The following is a 20460-nucleotide window of genomic DNA, read 5'->3' as shown; positions in this document are numbered from 1 at the left end:
TGGGGAGTGGGACTAGAGACCTTGGATGACACAGAGATAGCTATCCTAGTTTTCAACTGTCACATGTGGGTGTGGGACCAGCCTGTTTTGCATCTCTGCCCCTCCTACCAGTCTCGATGTGGCTTCTTTATATCCTTAGTTATAAAACTTCTGTTCAGCCAGACTTCAGGTGGTTCTCCACGTTGAGTGTTTTATAATATAGTTATAATTTTGATGTGCTCATGGGATGAGGCAAGCATAGCGTTTATCTACTCCGCCATTTGGGTCTCCTCTAACAGTTCTCAAACTTTTTTTTGGTGGGGGAACGTTGGCTGACACTTCATGCTTTATTGCTTTGGGAGGGAGGTGCTCAGGAGTGTCACGGGCTTCTGGCTGCGCAGGATGGCGCTGGCTCTGCGATGGCGGCCATGCCCAGGTCCGGGCGGTACTTGTTCTTGCGGATCATGTGCCGGATGCTGCTGAGGGTGGCCCAGGCGGTCTTGTTGCCGGTGGTCTGCACGTAGGAGGTGGCCGGCTTTCGCTGGCCGGATCTCCGCTTCATGATGACCACCACACCTTTGCCGATGGCAGCTGGCTCCACGCCCACTGTCTTGCGGTGAATCAGACCGTTGTAGCGGAAGGAGTTGGGGGCCCTCAGATTACTGGGCTCGGTGCTGGACGTCTGCTTGTTCCGTTTGATCAGGAAGCGGGAGCAGTTGCCCACGACCATCCGTTGCAGATGTGCGGACACGGCAACGGTTCCCCTCGTTGTGGCAGCCGGAGACGGATAGAGGCCAGTTCTCAAACTTTTTGATCTCAAGAACTCTTTATGCTCTTAAAAATTATTCAGGATCTCAAAGAGCTCTTGCTCGTGTGGGTCATATTTGTCACTGTTTACCATCTGAGGAGTTAAAATGGAGAAATTGCAATAATATTTGTTTATAATTTAAAATCGCAGTAATAAACACATTACATGCTAACATAAATATTTTATGAGCTATAACAATATTTCCCAACACAAAACATTTAGGAGGAAGGAAGCGTGTCATTGTTTTACATTTTTGCACATCTCCATAATGTCAGGCTTAATAGAAAACAGCTGGGTGTTCATATCTGCTTCTGCATTCAAGGTTTTGAGATAGCACATGTCATATAGTCTCTGGAACACTCCACTGAGAGTTAAAAGAAAAATCTTTAATTAGGAGTGAAAAAGACAAATAAATAACATCTTTGTGGTTTTATGAACATAGTTTTAACTACTATGGACACCCCAGAAGGGTCTCAGGGATCCCCAGAGGTCCCCAGAGCATACTTTGGAAACTGCTGCCTTATATATAGGATGGGTAGGTATTAATATGCCCCAGCTGTATAAATAAGGAAACTGAGGTACAGGGGGTTGAAGTGACTTGCCCAAGGTCACACAGCTGGGATTTAAAGCCAGGCTGCCTGGGGGGTGGAGCAGGTAGGTCACTGGGAAAAGGCCTTGACTTGGGTGTCAGTGGCCCTAGCACTCAGCCCTGAAAGACAGGGTAGGGATTGGACATAGACAAAGCCAGTTGGGCAGGATGGGCCAGCGGGGAGGGGAGCTAGGTCTGAAGTGAAGGGGGCTTGGGAGGGGTCCGGGGGATCAGTTAGTCACCAAGTGGTCCCGGTGACAGGGCTGGAGATGGCAGCTGGCGGGGGATGCAGCCTCCGCGGGAAAATCAATAGGTGATCAGTGGTCCAGGGGCACCGCTGTTCATCAGGTGCGTGGAGAGGCAGGGGCGGGGGCGGGGGCTGGGAGGAAATATCACTGACCCCCGGCAGGATTGATCAAACAGCCAGACACCCAAGGCCAAACTCACTAATAAAGTGAGACGTTCAGCTCAGCCAGGCGGCTGCTGGCTGAAGGTCTTATAAAAACCGCTTAGCTGGGGAGTTCTTGCTAAACTGTCTTTGTTTCTTGAGGCCAGTGGGAGGGACGACTGGCTGTGGGAGGCGAGCTTGGCTGCTGTTTGGCCGGTCTTTTGCCTTGACACAGGCCTGCCCACAGAACCCCGGAGCCCACATGGCATGTGTGTATGTGGGCATGTGTGCTCGCTACAGCACACACCATTTACACACAGCACGTGCATGCACATATCGGCACGTGCTATGGCACATATGTGTACAAATGTGCCTTGCATGTTTGTGCATGTATATGCACATGTGACAGCACACATAATGCCCACACGTGTGCACACACATTCATGGTATAGCACATGTGTATACAAATGTGCATGTGTGTGCTTAAGGATGCATGTGCAATGCTGGGCATCTACCATGGCCACGTGACACATGGGCACACATATGCATGTTACATCACATATGTGTGCACAAATGTGCCTGCCACATATGTGCATATCCGTGCACATGCTACAGCCCACACCATTTGCATTTGAGGGATGATCATGAGTGCTTGTGGGTTAAATATCATCACTTCCTCTGTCAATCGCCCCAAAGATGCAACATTTGTCATGACAGTCATGATTATTATGGGGGGTGTGGAGCCTGGGAAGTTGCATCTGAAAGGCTAGGATATACAATAGAGAGAAGATGGGGAAGAAAACGTGAAGGGCCCTGTGGGTAGAAGTTAAAGAATGTATTGGCCGGAAGTTGAGAAAGAGGATTTGGGGGGTGGGGAGAGGTGAGAAAATTAAAGGATAAAGGATGTGCAAATGGGATCCTAGAAAGCAGTGTGAGGGGTGATGATTTTGACATCCTTGACATTCCCTAGCAGAGGAAGAATAGAATGACTTCCAGTGACTTTCCGATTATTGGATGGTGTTTTGTTAAAGGTGCCACCATACTGAGACTGGGCTGGTGGGTACAGCAAATTCATTTGAGTTGAATGATAACATCATGTATATTAAGGGTTGCATTTTATGAAACGCCTTTGTGAACCAGAGATTGTACCAATAGCTTTCCTCGTGCCCTCTCCTACTAGCCCTAAGTCATGTGGTCAATAAGGGATGGACCTGGGATTTGCGCTCCGTCTGCCAGAGCCCACGGCTGCCTTTATCATAAAGACTCTGTACTGATTGCAGAGTCTTTGAGGGGTGCAGTGTGGGTGCCGGGGGACCGAGTGGGTGGACCAAGCCTGCATCTGGAAGGGGGCATTTCTCATCACTGAACCTTGCCCTAAGTTAGGAGAGCAGGGCTCTGGGGTGAGGGGCCGAGCATTTGGCTTGCCACCAGCAGGTACAGCCTGTGCACCCCCAGCCCGCTCATCCAGAGCCCCCATTTCAGACGGTGATGACCACATGGATGCACAGGAAGCGGTGGGGAGGATCTGCCATGCTCTGGGAGCCAACTTTCACCGCGTTGTAGGTCTTAAACCCTAAAGCCTCTGGGCTTTTATAAAAACATACAGCAGATTCACTGGGAATGACCAAGGACCTACACGACAGGGGAAATGTAAGACCACAGACCACTTGTATCAGAATTACTCGAGGAACATGAAAATGGAGATAGCTGGGTCCCCCCCAGACCTACTAAACCAGAATCTCTGAAGCTGGGACCAAGGGATCTGCATTTAAAAAAAATGTCTTGAGTAATTCCTCTGCACGTTCTGATTTGACTCTGCACTTGCTGTTCCCTCTGTCTGGCATGCTCTCCCTGCAGCTCTTTCTTGGCTCACACTTGCACACCTTTAGGTCTCTGTTCAAATATCACCTTCTCAGATGCCTTTCCTGCCCACCTTACCTAAAACAACACCGCTTTCATTCTCCACCTCTTTACTCTGCTTCAGTATTTATTTTCACTGCGTGGTTCACTAGCTGAAATTATATCTATGTAAAATACAATAGACAATGCAAAAGGCATGATGCATATTATATAATACGTATTGTATATCAAGGTGCTTATTTGCTCCATTTGCACTGCCCTACTGGAAGGGAAGCCCTCTGAGGGCAGGGCTTGCCCACTTAGTTCAATGCTGCACCCGCCGTGGCAGCACTAGGCCAGGAGAGGTTAAAGTGGGGGAGGGATAACACATGCAAAGTGCCCAGTGCTTAGTGGGTGCCCAACCCCTGATCCCTAGATATAATGACAGTGGCCTGGGCATAAGTGTGTAATATGAAAACAAACAGCCAGGGGCCCTGTGGTTCTGGTAGCAATTCTCCATCCCCCATCCTCACCCCCTGGGAATCAGTGAAACTGTTACAAGGGCACAGAGAAGAAATGTTTCCCCCATTCTCTTCATTGCTTTAGTCCGGCATCAAGCAGATCCTCTTCTGTGTCTCGCCCGTTTACTCCGCTTGCTTTCTTCCTTAAGAATATCAGCATTAATAGTCTCAGCAACTTGAGGCTGAGCAGTGTGGGGTGTTCACCACGTGCCAGGCACCAAAGCTGAGATTTGGTGAGTCAGCGGCTTCCCTGAATCTCTCCCTCCTACCGAGTGCAAGGAGTTCTCCCCAACTCCTCTGAAGGGCTCAATTCTACATCTCAAGTGGACGCCTCCTTAACTCTTTTTGTAGCTCTTGCTTTCAGTCAATTTTGAAAAGCAATCTGTCTGGTTGTTGGGCAGTCTGGTCCAAGGTCAGTCCACCCATTGGCCAGCCAATGACCAATCAAACTCTCCCTCTGGAGAACGAGGGGACACAGACATAGGGAGAGCAGGTGCTCTAAGCACTAAGCCTAGTGCTTTCTCTTCTCAACACTGCTCCTTGTAGCTTGATGAAATTTGATAGAGTGCTTCAAGACTTTAAACTTGACCAAGTGCCAAGTCTTCTTAGGACATCTTGGTGGAAAAGATGGAAAAACATCTACTGGTTTTTGGGGGCCATTAGGTAGGCTATACCAGTACCAATGGGAATAAAACGGACTTGGCGTTTTGCCATCTGAGGATTGGCAGGAAAACTGATGCTGTTTTCTTGGCAGACTAAAGAACTTAGAGGCGCCTAACAAATATGGCGCCTCCGCTTCCTGGATTCTGATGTGCTACCGTCGCCTGGAGGGCTGTCGCAACTCAGAACGTCACTCCAGGCAGCCGTCAGAGAAGAGCAGTGCTTTGGATCTGCCATCAGCTTGGGACATAGAACTTACGTGATGCAGAGACCCAGCCAGGATACCCACGGCAAGGCTTTTAGTTCTGGGAAAGACCTTTCTATTCCTTTCTCTTCTGATGTGGGTCCAGTTTCCAGAAAGGTAATTCTGCTCTTTGAGGATGGAGACAGGCCACCAACGAAGACATCCAGAAGATGCTTCCAAAGGGAGTGAAGACACTTGCGAAGAGGCTCCAACATGCGCTCAGCAATGGCAACCTTTTAAAACTAAGAGCTTGCCCCTTCCGTGTGATTATTTTGAAGAGGAAACACTCAGCTGTATATTTACATTCTGGTGTCTTGGTTTACAATGTAATCTGTTACTTCATAGAGGTACTTAATGTCAGAAGAAAAAAAAAAAAGAACTCAGGGGTGTATTAGATTGAGTGAAGGAGCTCCAAAAGATATGTCCTCTTGGGACTTGTGACTGTGACCTGCTATGGTCTGAATGTTTGTGTCCCCAGCCCCCAAATTCCTATGTTGAAATCCTAACCCCCAAAGCTGAGGGCATTAGTAGGTGGGGCCTTTGGGAGGTGATTAGGTTATGAGGGTACAGTCCTCGTGAATGGGATGAGTGCTCACATAAAAGAGATCCCACAGGGCTCCCTCGGCCCTTCCGCCATGTGAGGACACAGTGAAAAGGCAAAGGCTGTGACGCAGGAAGAGAACCCTCGCACGGCGATGCAGCAACCCGGGTCTAGCACCTCGGCCTCTAGAACTGTGAGAGAGAAATCTCTGTCATTTATAAGCTACCCAGTTGGTGGTGTTTTGTCCCAGCAGCTGGAATCAACTAATATTTCTGAACTTATTTGGAAAAAGGGTCTTGACAGATGTAATGAAGGTAAGGATCTCAAGCTGAGATCATTCTGGAATACCTGGGGGAGCCCTACATCCAGTGACTCTGTGTCCTTATAAGAAGAGGAGACACAGAAACATGAGAAGGGGATGTGAAGACAGAGGTAGAGATTAAAGTGACGCATCTACAAGCCAAGGAATGCTGACCACTGCTGGCAGCCACCAGAAGCTCAGAGAGAGAGTGTGGAACTAAGTCCCTCAGACCCTCCAGAGGGAACCAGCCCTGCCGACACCTTGATTTTGGAGGGCCTTCAGGACTGTGAGAGAATAATTTCTTGTGGTTTTAAACCATCGAGTTTGTGGTAATGAGTCATGCCAGCCCTAGGAAACTAATCCATAGGGGTAGAGTGCTGTTCTCGAAGGAACGAAAGTTGACATGTAAAAGGGGGTTCCATTCTCTCTGTATGTCCCTGGAGGGACGAGGAACTCCCAGACATCCAGCTTGCAGCTCCAAATGACAAGGACTTTCCACAGCACGGCATCCCTGACACGGCCACAGGGCAGCTGACGCTTCTGGTATGGAGTTGAACTTGACAACTTGTGATGTCTCCCCCAGCCCTGAGAACACATGCTGACATGGCCCAGCCAAATGGGAAGAGAGGCTGGTGTTTCCCCAGATGACCTCGTCCAGTGTTCCCAAACCGTACGATCCTCTGAAGGTGAGCAGCTGCACTTCCTCTGTGCCAAGCCAGGGCGTCAGTCTCTTCATGCGGCTTGGAAGTTGTGGCAGTCAATGCGGGCGTCCCCGGGCAGCCCCAGCCCGCCCTCCTGGGTGCGGCAAAGTAGGATACCCAGCACCCCTGGGTTGCAGCTCCCAGCCCCTCTTCCCTTGCCGCCTTCTGCTTCTTCAACAAGCTTTGGAGCCCTCCCTCCCCCTCTGATCTATCTTCTCAAGGATTCTATACAGAAAGGCAGAAAATAAGATGGAAATTAGCACATTATTTTAGGGATACAAGAAGCAGCAGTGTGTGGCGGACAGGGGTTTGGATTCTGGGCCTGGGTTTGGATCCTGGTTCTGCTACACACTGGCCTCTGGGCCTCACCTTTCTTATCTGAAAAGTAGTTTATAACAGTGTCTGCCTTATAGGGTTATTAAGAGTATGGACTGAGCAAATTGACATAAAGCGCTTAGAACAGTGTGTACGGCACATAGGACGTGCTATGTAAGAGTTAGATTTATTATTACCCTGCTGGCTGTATCTATATTTGTATGTGCCTGTAGAAAGTTCTAGAAAATGGGTAATGATGCTACCTCAGGGGAGGAAAGCTGGGCTTAAAAAACAGGGACTTTCACTTTTTTGCTTTATGTACTGTTGTACTACATAGATTTTTAAAAAAGAAGTATCTAGTACATGTAATCATATTTAAAACTAAAACTGGTTTTTAGAAATTTCAACTCTTCAGAAGCAAAAGATAAGCTTTTGAAAAAAATGGCAAGATTTGCACCATTTAATGTAGAATACAAGACATGACAGATTGTCATCAATCTCCCTTTCACTGCTTGTGTGCCTGGAAAGCAAAATTTATGAGTGTGCCTGGGGTTGGGGTTGGATTGCCCCTTCCCCAGCTCCTGGGGCCCCTAAACTTCTCCTGCTAGACATGGCCCTGGACTGCAGTTCCCCATACCCCCCCATTGTGGGTCTCCTGGGTCCCCCCCACACCGCAGCATCTGCCCCGGTTGCTAGGGAAACAGCCCTTTATTGAGTGAAGCCATTCCCCACCCAGTCCAGTGATTTGTCCTTGTCTAATTATTACCACTCTTTGCATTTCCCCTTTGGATGAGTAATGGGGGAGGGTCGGGGGGTGGGAGGGCACCGGAGCCGAGGAGCGGTGATTTGTGGGGTCGGCAGCTCATCTGTGAGAGGAGGACATTTATCTTTCTGGAAGCAGAAAACAGCTCCGTGGAGACAAATTCAACAGTTCATGTGGGGATCTGTTTGTGTGTTTGTGTGTTCACACATGGGTCGGGAGTCACCCACCTGGAATGGGCATGCGTGTGGACGGATGGCCTGAGAGTCTGTGCCCAGCTAGCCGACCTCTCAGAGCCATGATACCTGTGGGTGTGTATGGTTATGTGGGCTCCCTGAGCACGGCTCCTAAAGCTGTGTGTGTACACACGTGTGTGCGTCTGCATGTGTGTGCACCCTTTGTACTGTGCCTCCTCGAGCTTCAGGAGGGACACAGGGAAAGCTTCCTTTCTGGGCAAAATGGCCTCCGCCCCAATGCCAGGACCAGGATGCAGGAGAAATGAAGGCTTATGTCTGTCAAAAAGCATACACATGCAATGGATGTCCACAGCCGCTTTATCCACAATAACCCAAGCTGGAAAATATCCCCGTGTGTATCAGCAGTAGAATGAATCAACGGACGGTCATATATTCATTCCCTGGAATACTACGCAGCCCTGAAAATGAAGTCCTGCTACACGATGCGTCTCATGGGCATCACGTTGAGCCAAACATGCCAGAAACAAAAGACGCTACCTTGTGAGTCCATTTACATCCAAAATGGGCAGCGGGATCTATGGCCAGAAAGCAGGAAAGTGTTTACATTTGTGGGGTAGTGACTAGAAGAGGATCTGATGAGGGGTTTTGGGGCCCAGGTAATACTCTCTTTTTAAAATCTGGGTGCTGGTTTCATAGATGTGTTCACTTTGTAAATCTCCATACGTGCAACACTTGCTCCTTTCTGTATATATGCTATGCTAGAACAGAAAGTGTACTGAACAAAAATGCACACTGGAGAAAGTAAAACAGGGAGGCCTGGGGCTTGTGGGGAGAGAGGAGGAAGGTGACAGACGGAGCTGCGGCTTTAGCTGGGACTAGATCACGTTCGGACTGACAAGCCATATTAAAGATGCCGTGAGCAGTGCAGAGGTGCGGGGGGCAGGGGGGGGGTCCTACACAGGTGAATACCATTTTCAGATTTTCATTTCGGAAAGCTCGTCCTGCTGGAGCTGAGAAAGGATGCCAGGGGAAGAAGGGAAGTTGGGAGATGGACGAGGAGGTTCTCAGCGTGGTCCAGGGAGAGATGATGGAAGTTTAGGCTCACGGGAGGCAGTGGGGACAGAGAAATGAGGGTGGATGAGGGACATTTAGGGAGTTGACCAAGCTTGGGGGAATTAGATATAGGGGCTGGGTGGGGAGCTGGTGCAAGAGGAAGTAAGAGGGAGGTGAATGAGACAGCATGAGACTGGGCTCCTTTCTGCAAAGTTCACTGGGGATAACGAGCACCTTTGGCATTTGACTAATGAACGCAGTGGCTTTCATCCCCCATCTGGTGTTGGGAGGCTGAGTCCCAGGCACTGATGATACGTGCACAGTGGATTTCCAGAAGGACAGGCAGAAACTTAGAGGCAGAGAGGCGCTTTCAGGAAGAGTGGGAGACCGTGTCCCCTGCCCTCTCTCTTTCTCTAGGGAGGTGGATGTCGGGCGCCTGAGACTCTGGGAAGACAGCTCAGGTCCACCCTTTCCTCCGAGGCCCTACCCATTCAAGATCATTTCTCAGGAATGACAGAGTCCTCCTTTTCTTTGCCCCTCCTTTCATTTTTTTTTAATTTTATTTATTTTTTAAATTTATTGGGGTGACAATTGTTAGTAAAATTACATAGATTTCAGGTGTACAATTCTGTAATACATCATCTATAAATCCCATTGTGTGTTCACCACCCAGAGTCAGTTCTCCTTCCATCACCATATATTTGATCCCCCTTACCCTCATCTCCCACCCCTCACCCCCCTTACTACTCTTTGTTTCAGTCCTGTTCCTGTGTTTGCTCTCCAAGTTCTGAACTCCATTTGTCAGCCACTTTCTTGACTTGTATCATCGAAGCATCTAGAGACTCGTCTGCCTTCAGGAAGAGCCGGGTCCGGGCTGTCAACCAGGAATCTACTCTGCTTTATCTTTTCGGGCTCCTTTCCGTTCTGTGTTCTTGATTCTCAGCCAAAATGGCTACTATAGCCCTCGACTTCCACTTGCGCTGCTTAGCCACCCCAGAGCTAAGAAGATTTTTCATTTTCATGATAGTTTTAGCATCCACCCAGGATTGACTCACGTTGGTGTGAACAGGTCACCGGCCTGGCAGAATGTGGCGTTTTGCCTGGCCAGGCATGTGTTGGTGCTCACACAGAGGTTGGGTCAGCTGAGCTCAAACCACGTGGCCTGACAGTGAGTGCAGGCTGGTGCTCAGAGTAAAACGGGGGCTAGAACCCATGCAAGGAGAAACGGAAGTGGGGCAGGTAGGACCTGTGAATATTGACCACGGACCCCAACTCTTCCCTGCCTCCGTGACTTCCAGTATTGGAAACTCACCTGCTTAAGCCAGCCCCATGTTTGGCCCTGGCACCCTCCTTTGGCTTCCTGGAGTAGAAAAAATGTGCCCTAACGTCACCAAACCCTGTTCCCATCCTGCTCACTGAGGAGCGGTTGTGTTAGTCAGGGTTCTGCAGAGAAACAGAACCAATAGGATGCCTGTTTGCTCGTCTGGTTGATTTTTTGTTTGTTTATTTATTTTAAGGAATTAGTTCCCAGGACTGTGGAGGCTGACAAGCCCCAAGATCTGCAGGGTGAGTCTGTAAGTTGGAGACCCAGGAGAGCGATTGGTGTAGTTCCAGTCTGAATGTCAGCAGCCTCAAGACGCAGGAAGAGCCAGTATTTCAGTTTGAGTCGCAATGGTGGGAAAAAAGCTGATGCCCCAGTCCAAAGGCCACCAGGCAGGAAGAAGTCTCTTTTACTTGGAGGAGGGTCAGGCCTTCCCCACTCAGAATGGGGAGGGCAGTTGGCTTTACTTAATCTCCCAAGTCAAACGTTCATATCCTCCAGAAACATTCACAGACACACCCTGAATAAGGTTTGACCAAATATCTGGGCACTCTGTCACCCAGTCAAGGTGACACGTGTAATTAACCATCACAACTAGTGTGGTTGGAAAGTTTTCCCTATGCTGAGGAGATATTTATATTTATTCTTTGATAAATTATAGGGTTTTATCGTCTGCCTGTTGCATTAAGGGCCGGTGATTTTCTTTATCGCTTTATAGACATTAACCTTTATATGTAAAACAACAAAAAAAAAGGTTTGTCGGTTTGACTTTTGACCTTTACCTGTATGTGTTGAAATACAGGCATACAAGTGTTTTAGAAGGTAAATCTGTCTTTTTCTTTGGCAGTTTTGTCCAAGGTCATGGATAAAACCTTATGCATCCAGACATCAAATCATTTTCTTTCTATGTTTTCTTCTAGCCTTTTCTTGTTTTATTTTTACTTCCAACTGTTTCACCCATTAGTTGTTATTTTTTCGACTCTAGAATGAGATGAAGATCTAAATGGACGGTTTCCCAAATAGCCCAATGTACAGATAGCATTTACTGAGTAATCCATCCCTTCTCGACTGATACGTGGTCCTTCAGTTTTCATAGGCCAAGTTCTTAACTCAGGGTTATTTATTTCATTCCATCGATTTATCTGTCTAGTCTTATGCCAGTAACAGACTGCTTTTATTATTGTAGCTTTATAATGCATTTTAATAATTGGTAAGGCCAGGCTTTTTCAAATCGATTTAGCTATTCTCATCTTGTTGGGTTTTCTATTTTTTCACTTGCACTTTAGAATCTGTTTTTATCCCTTTTTGTCACTTGTCATCACAGGGATGTGACTTTGACATTCGCAGGAGGGCTGTTTTGTGGGGACATCGCGGACATGCCCCGCTTCCCTGAGGGGTCCCTAACTTGCCCCTTCTCTTTGGCTGTGGTGTGTGTCTCACAGAGACTCGGAGGGAAATGCAGGTGGTTGTGGCTAAGAAAGCTTGGGTAGACTGTGTGTTCCGTTCCCCCAACTACTTTAGTGTTTCTGCTAAATAAAAGTCCAGTTTTATTCTTATAGGAACTGAGCAGGGAGATGTTTTACACCCCAGTTCTCCCCCGCCATGATCTATGTCCCTTTTACAAACTTATCTCTGGGTTTTTGCTCAGTTTATAAGCTAGGGGCCATCTTTCTTCCCTAAAGCCTCCTTCCACCACAGTCTGGAGGAACCTTGAGATTTCCTGCTGATGATTTAAAGGGCTATAACACTCGCAGGCTAGATTTGTTTTAGTGTCCATAAAACTCAAAAATTTCATAAAACAATTGGTGAAAATAAAATTACCAAAAAATGATATAGTGCCAGCAGACTGTATAATAGTTACGGGAGAAATGGAGACTATGATTCACTGGGGGATAAAAATGACAATGTATTTATTGCAGTGCACTGACAAGAAACTAATTTGTCCCTTTTACTTTTGAGACAGGGCAAGAATCCCGATTTTTCTCCTCTTGCTCTGACTCTGACAAGGGAGCAGAAGGTGGTAGCAAATGGTTCTTGGCTTTGGGCGCTGTGTGTGTGTGTGTGTGCGCGTGTGCACGTGTGTGTGTGTGTGTGTGTATGTGTGTGTGTGTGTACCAACATGAAGAGTTTTGATAACAACAAAACTGTTTTGTCTTACCTGGACCTGTGTCTTCTTGAGCCTCGCCAAAGTTTCCTTAACCTAAAATATGTATGTAAGTCTGTGTATTTTATGTATGTGTGTGAGTGTGGGTGTGTGAGTGAATATATTGTGTGCGTAAATATGTAGGTATGTGTAGGTGTGTGGGTTAGTGTGTATGTGTTATATTGGGCCATTATCACCAATGATTGAAGAAGGTAGCTGGCAGAAAAATGAATATTATTTTACCAAGGAGACGTGTGTCCTAAAGCAAAAAGGAAAAAGAAAACATACCAGCAAAAATAAAAGTAAATGAAAACTTAAGCTGAGGGAAAGAGACAAAAATCAGATCGATGGTTGTTTGATGGTGAAGAAGTGGGTAGGAGATTTACTGCAAGGGGAGGGAACCTTCCAGAGTCATGGAAATGTGCTCTGCCTTGACAAGGGTGGGGGTTACACAGGCATATACATTAAAAAAAATTTTTGACCTATAAACCTAAAGTGCATAAATTTTTATTTTATGTAAATTATACCTCAATGAAGATGATTTTAAAAAATCCTTAGACCTGAAGACAAGAGAAAAGAGAAGGAAGCTGCTTTTAAGCTGATGGATAATGGTCAGACACACAGTCTGGCAGCCCAGAGGGCAGTCTAGTTCCTGAGTGAGTGAATGAATGAATGAAAGAGTGGCCAAACTTAATCCTTCCCAAAGACAGAGTCCACAGTTTAGGATGAAGTCAGCTGCAGAGAGAGAGTAGCCCCTGGGAAGGTCTTATACCCACTTTACAGATGGGGTAATTGAGGCTCACAAAGGTCACCTGGCTTGCCACTGGTCACACAGCTAATGAGAGGCATTAAAAGAAAGTGACCTGGGCTCAGCTAAGGGCCCAAATTCATCATCCCAATGAAGGGGGGTGAGGTTAGCTTAGGGTGACCCTGTGGGCTGATTGGAGCCTTCTCAGAACACAGGGCCTTACACACACTTGTGAGGAGGCGAGTCCACAGCAGACTCTCAGGGCGGGGCTCCTGCTTGCTCCCCCCAGTCGGCTCCCACGGGAAGCCGGCCCTCAGCACACTCCACCAGAATCCTGAGGAGATATAAACAAGGGACAGTGGACAGAAACGGGCAGGGTTGCGGGCATCAGAGGTATCCTGGAACCAGTACGCGGAGAACTTCTCCTGCCTGACTGCCTTTGAGCTGGAACATACGTTCTTGTTTTTTTTCCCCTGCCTTTGGACTTGAACTGAAATATTGGCTCTTCTAGGATCTTGGGCCTGCTGGCGTTCAGACTGGAACCACACCATCGGCTCTCCTGGGTCTCTATCCAACTAGCTGACTGCACATCTTCAGATTGGTCAGCCTCCATAATCACGTGAACTAAATCCTTATACGAAATCTTGTTTTTATATAATATCTACATCTCCGTAGCCTATTGGTCCTGTGCCTCTGGGGAACCTTGACTGATAAACCAGACATCAAAGAAATACCAGCGAAAGTCCCGATGACGTGCTAATGTTTCTCATGCCTCTCGATGTATTGAGGGTTCTCTTGAGTCCTCCCCATCGGCATCTAGACATTTTCAAGGCTCTCCCAATCTAAGGAAAGTCTCCCTCTTGGCCCACGGCCCTCTCAAGCCACTAGCCTCTCGTGTCCCTCTCGCACCTTCCAGTTTCTTTAGACGGCTCTCAAGATGTGCATCTCCCTTCTTTGCCATCAAGCACGTCAACCTGGCATCTCTGCCTCCTTCTGCCACTAGACCCCACGTCCTAGGCAGCATCTCTGTGTGTGGCTACGCGACTCCAGGGGGCGCCATGTGCATGCACTTGGACGTGAATGGTGCCCTGCTGTATACTGCAGCTGCCCTGCTAGAAATCCACTGAACCTGGCAGCCCCCTCCTTATTGACGTTTTCAGGCTCGTTTACCAGGAGGCAGGGGAGAGGTGAGGAGGTTCTATAGGGAAGAGAAGAGGTCCTGAGACAAAGACCCTTCAGGCCGTTTTTTAAACCAGCATTTCTTCCCACTGTTTGCAGGTAAATGGGTACAGGTCTCCTGGAAGGCTATGTTCTGTCTGTTTCCAGTAGGAAACACAGGCTCCAGAGAACACACTTTTATGTGTCTAACTTTGCATTGAAAAGATGTAGCAGATATTCAGTTTAAGCCTTTGAGAATGTGAACAAGGCTCCCTAGCTCTCCCCTCCACCCACCGGCCTTTGCCAAGGTGCACGGCACAGCGTTGGGCAGATGGGAAGGGTGCAGGCCCTGCCACTTGAACCCAGGTAGGCTGGACACTGGTTCTCTCCAGGCTGTTCCCTAGCCAGCAGAAGGAGCTTTCTAAGACATTACTAGCATCCCATCACTCCCCCATATTTGCATGTACGATGGAATTCTGACTCCTCCCAGGCTGTGCTCCTTGCCCGTCTCTCGCATCTTTCTGTCTAGCCTGCCCCCTGAATCACTGGTTCAGCCACACTGGCTTTGTCTGTGTTTCTGGAACATCTGACACCTGCCCATGGAGGGCCCTCGGCCTGAGCCATGCCTTCTGCCTCCTCTGCGCACCTCCCTGCGCTTCATACGGCTGGTTAGTTCTCAGGCCAGGTTCCAGCATATCCTCCCCTCAGCAGAGTGGCCACCTGGACACCGTCTAAGGGTCCGTGAGTGCCTTCTGATTCTTTATCCCAGTGTTTTGTGGGTTTCCTCTTCAGCACTCATCACAACTTGCGATTTTGAAAGAGTTGCTTTGGTTGTTTACTTGCATTTTGCCTGAATGTCCACCAGAAGGTACGGTCCGCGGGGACAGGAGTATCTGCCCTGTTCACCGTGGCACACCCAGCACCGAGCACAGCGCTTGGGCATAGAACACACTCAATATAAATGTGTTAACAAGCTGGGTGACTGAGAATAAATGAATGAGATAAAATGTTTGGAAAACGCTGTGGCTTATGAAAAGCCCACCTCCCCTTCCCTGGCTCCCACGACCAAGCAATCCTCGGACAGCACCGTTTCCAGGAGGGGGGCGGGGTGCAAGGACTACTGGCAGTGAACTTGAGCTGGCTGGGATGGTGAGCTGCTGAAGGTCTGTGCAGAGGGGGGCAGGTTGTACCCAGGTCTGTGCATTGACTTCCTTTTGGTTCTAGAGTGATGCCTTTTGTTAAAACGCAGATTCGGAAGCAGCCAGCGGTTAGCCCAGGGGCCACGCTTAAAGGAGCAGGATCTGGACCAGCGGGTCTCAAACTTGGCCGCACACGGAATCGCCCGGAGGCTTTGTACCTGGGGATCCTGATGAATTGGTCTGGGGCGTGGCTTGGGGCGTGGCTTGGGCATGGCTTGGACACGGGGGTTTCATAAAGCCAGGTGATGCTCACGTGCCGCCAACGTCTGTTCTGGATGCGGGTTCCTTTATAAATAATTGTGACAAAATTAAGCAATTCATTTATTAATTATTTTCGGAATTATTTTTGTGTTGTCAGAAATTCGTTTTGCAGACGCATACTGCATTTTTAGGGGGGAAAAAATCTTCCTCGACAAGCCTGCCTGCAACAGATCCTAAGTCATGGCAGGGCCTGAAAGTGGGGCGAATGCTCTGGTAGGACAAGGCAGGGATGGGGCTCTGCCTGTCCAAGGGAGGAGGGGGGGACGGAAACAGCTGTGAGTGTTTGGGTTCCAGAGATGGAGGAAGACCTCTTAACTCTTCAGAAAAAATGTATAAAGTAGTGAAATGCTTGAAAAGGATGGAATTTATTTTAAAAGATGCCAGTGAAGGCAGTGGTTTCCAGGCTTATTATCTACACATTGGGGATCTCTAAAACATTCCAGATAAACTCACAATCTTGGGGTGGGACACAGGCACCAGAACTTCCTGTGGCTCCCAACATGCAGACACGTTTGGTAACCACCTGTTCAGGTGATGAACCTCCAGTGCCCAGGTAGATTCATGCAGAGCACAAAGAGAGAGGCCAGAGGGGGTCAGCTCATGGGTGGAGGTGGTGGGGGGTGGGGGTGGGGTTCCCCAAACATAGGGAGGGTTCTAGACTCACAGAGTGTGTGAAATCAGGACTTCAAATCAAGGCCAGGAAGGCCCCCACGAACAACGAGGTGATGCCATTAAGGAGGCCCTTGTTTTGAGAGAACTGTTTATATAAGCCTCAGTTTCCTCCTCTGTAAAGTGGGAATGATATCAGAAGTGTTTTGAGGAACAAAGGAGAGGATGTGGGTGGGCATGCTCTGTAATATGCTGTATAAAGAGGAAGCGCCATATAGCTCTTTGAGCATGGTTTGCTATCTTACAGGGCATGGTGTTTGGTAGAAAAGCATCATGGAAAAGAAGAATTTGTGAATCTAGGCTGTCATTTAACCACCGGTATGACCGGCTAGCTCAAGCGCCACCTTGTGGTAGAAATGTGAGTTGCAGGAGTAGGAGTTGGAAACTTTTTTTTTCTTGATGGATGAATGGGCTCAAACAGCATCTACTCCCGCAGTTTCTCATCCTCTGCAGTATTAACATTTTGGGCCGAATAACTCTAGTAAGGAGGGGGTTATATTTTGCAAGGTAGGATGCTTAGCAGCGTCCATGGCTTCTCCCCAATAGGTAGTACCCTTCCCTGCAGGTGTGATAACCAAAATTGTCTTCAGACTTTGCTAAATGCTCCTACAGGGGCTGACTCGCCCTTGGTTGGAAACCACTGAGCTACAGCAAATAGTAAACAACAATAATATATCTGCCACCAGTGTTGGAGTGCTTAGTGTTTCCTGCACGTTGTCTACGTGTGGGCTAAGGCAACAGGCCTGTGGGAAGGGGACATTGGCCTCCGCACCTCCAACCATCATGCGTGATGCATGGGCCCGGCAGCTGGCAGGATAGGGATCCTGGAGGCGGTGGGCTGTGCACGTGGGCCTGAGGGTCTCCACTTGCCAACACGAGTCCCCGCGCCTGAAGGAACGCAACATTAAATAGCAAATAGAAACATCACGACAGGCCAAGTCAGAGAGCAGAACCGTGAAAGAAAGGGAAGAGTTTTATATTTTTGTGCTTTCAGGGGCACATGTTTCTTGCTATTTGAACAAGGGGTCCTATGTTTTCATTCTGCACTGGGCCCTGCAAGTTACGGAGCCGGCCGCAGGGGTAGAGGTGAGCCACAAGAACATGGGGACTTTTACCTGATGATAGAGGGTGATAGAGTTTGAGAGCAGCTTTGGGGGAAAAGGGGGGCAAGGAGGATGCTGACCCCAACCTATGACTCTGGACAAGCTCACCCCGAACATTTAAAGGACCTGGGGCAAGACTGCAAATGGAACTGCAGGCCCTTGGCCCGTCCCCGTCTCCTCTCACTCCAGCTCTGCCTCGCACAGTGAAGGGTGCTGTGTGCATGCATGTGGGTACCCCAGCCCTGTGTCTGACCTCCGTCTATACCCTACTGCTGCTCTTGGGTCAGCATCCCCCGGCCAGTGGCGTGGTCGGTCTTGGGAGCATAGATCTGGGAAGAGGCCCGTGCAGCAGACCCTAGGAGTGAGCTTGAGGATATTTGGGCAGAGAATTCTGGGGTGCAGGTACCTGGAACATGATCTGGGAGGAGGGTGTAGGCTCGCGGAGGTCATGGCCCTTTGGTCCCATGCACTCCTCATGTGGAAGGAGACTGGACAAGAGGCAGGCAGTCCCAGGTCCAGGAGTGGCACTGACCCCGAGGGAGATGGGGTGTGAAGGGAAGGGCAGTAACTGTTCCTATTTGCTTGGAATGGGTCTGGTAGGGAGGGGGGGCTAGAAGGCCGGGTCAAAGGAGAGAAAGCTGGAATAGGGAAGCCTGGGAATCCTGCCGGGTCCCGCTGCCCCCTGGTGAGGCATCATGGGAGCACCGAGGGCATCCCGGCCTCCCCAGCAGGTTGCACAGCAGCTCTTCACTCTTCCTTCCCAAGGGGACTTTTCTCTTTCCTCCTCCTGCAAAATCTCCTATTCTTTCTTAGCAGCTCATCTTCTAATGAGACCAGGGATACCTTTATCTGTATTAGAATGTGGGCAAGGCATTCCAAAGGGAGGGAATGGCATGAGCAAAGGCCCTGAAGCAGGAGGCTAGGTGGGCAGAGAGAGGAGGTGATGGAGAGAAGGGTGGAGGGGGCACGGGCCCCCAGGAGAAGGTCTTTCTATGTGGGAGAAAAGTGACACTTTCGCCATTTGGGTGATGGGGACTCAGGAGGTGTTTGAGTGGAGTGACCTAGTCAGACGGGTGATAGCTGAGTGTGGAGGCTCTGAGCAGAGTCCAGGGGATAAATACCCCAACCTCTCTCTCTTCCCTCCTTCAGGTCTCTAGTGCGTCTCGTTGTCCAAATACAGCCAGAAGCCAGGGGTCAAGTGGTCATATAGGTCACCTTCTTCAGTCACCTAGCAGGGGGAAGAGGCTGGTGAGACGACCTGGGGGGGCCAATGGATACATCTGGGCTGGGGAGACTGGTAAGAAACTCAGAGAAGTGTCAGGTTGGGAGAACGTGACAAGTTCAGGTGTGGCCAGGCACTCTGAAGAGAAGTCTGGGGAGAGCTGGATTCGGGAGGGGAAGGACCCTCAACAGTTCGATCAGGTCCCCCTGTCACCCCCAGCCTTGCACATCCAGGTTGGGACAGACGTGGATAAGGAAGCGGGTATGGGAGCCTTTGCAAGTCTGTCCTGTGGAACTCATTTTCCACTTTGCCCTGGAGGACGCCAGACAGCAGCCTCTGGCTGGGGAGGGTGTACCTGGACCCCTTCCCCCCACCCCTCCCAGTCGGGGCCCTGGCCTTTTCCCCAGTCCTGGGGGTGGGGCAGTTTCATCTCTCCCTTGGCCTCAGGCTGGCCTGGCCAGCAACAGCTCTGTCTCATGCTGTCAGGGCTGCCAGGATGTGACAAGCGGCAGATGGGTCTCTGATCAATGGACCCCGTCCCTGAGCAAGGACGGTGGGGCTGGGAGCAGGACAGGGGAGCAGCTGCTAATGGATGGGCCCAGGAACAGTGATGGATGGGCAGGAAGCAGCTGCCATTTGTCTTGGGGAAGTGAGTGACTCCAGGGAAGAGAAGGGAGGGTGGCTGCTGGGCTGGGAGGGTGAAGGGAGCAGCCAGGAGCTCGGAGCCCAGCGTGGCTGGGGAGGTGGGGTCAAAGGTGCCCCTGCTGGGGCAAGGCAGGGAGGAAGCTGTGTCCTGCCTTAAACCAGAGATCCCAGCCCTGGCCAAGAGGATCCCTCTGTGCAGTGTGGAAGATGCAGAGGGACCCTGGACGCTTCTAATAATACAGCAGTGGTTCTGGGTCCTATACCCTTGCCTCTGCCTGGTACACACCATCACCCTTATTTTGTCTTCTTGTTATTGTTTTGTTAGTGCCAGGCACCATTTATTTGTTTACTTGCCATGGTCTGTCACCCCATAGACTGTGGCCTCCATGAGGGCAGGGCGTTGTCTCTTCTGTTTGCTGCTGTGTCGCCAGAGCTTAGCACCCAGGAGAGGCTCAACAAAGATTTCTCACCAGTGTGAACGAAAGGGTTCAAACTGCAGCTCGGAAGCTTACTGGCTTTGTGAGTTTTCGCCGTCTGCGAAGCCTCAGTATCCTCGCCTATAAGATGAGGGTGACTGTCCCTCTTCCAGAGCCCCTGTGAAGATGACATGTGGCGGTTGCATCCTCGTAAGGCCTGGTGATGGCCAGTGCTATTTCTTAGAGAAGTTATTGCCAGTGTCTTCCATGGACCCTGGTCACGAGGTTGTCCCCTCTGTCTGTGCAACCCAAGTCTCTGCCCTCACCTTGGATCCCCCCTGGGATGCTGGCCTCCCCTGCTCCCCAGTGAGCTCTGATGGAGAAGCTCTGGCTTAACTCCTCAAGCCACAGCCTCCACCGAGGGTCTGCCCTGGTGCCGGTGGCTCCCAGCCCCTTTTTTACCCCAGTCAGGAAACCACTGCCAACAGCATGTACAAGATAGAGCCCTTTGGAGTCTGGCAGAGCTGGATTCAAATCCTTCTCAGTCGCACCCTCACCAAGTGATGGGTATGAGTCACTTCCCTGAGTGCAGAAGAAGCTATCGGTCCTTCACCCAGTGCTCCTTCATAGGCCAAGGACTACTTCCTGCAAACCCCTGCCACTGCCTGTGTGGCACTTT

At 49.6% G+C, this 20460-nt stretch overlaps 1 pseudogene; it reads right to left on the bottom strand.

The window, feature by feature from the left end:
- Positions 1-326: 326 nt before the first annotated feature.
- On the bottom strand, positions 327-17964 carry LOC109456243 (large ribosomal subunit protein eL28; annotated as a pseudogene).
- Positions 17965-20460: the final 2496 nt, after the last annotated feature.

This window comes from Rhinolophus sinicus, linkage group LG13 (assembly GCF_036562045.2).
Source record: "Rhinolophus sinicus isolate RSC01 linkage group LG13, ASM3656204v1, whole genome shotgun sequence".
In the NCBI taxonomy this organism is placed as follows: domain Eukaryota; kingdom Metazoa; phylum Chordata; class Mammalia; order Chiroptera; family Rhinolophidae; genus Rhinolophus; species Rhinolophus sinicus.
This window is presented reverse-complemented; position numbering and strand designations above follow the sequence as displayed.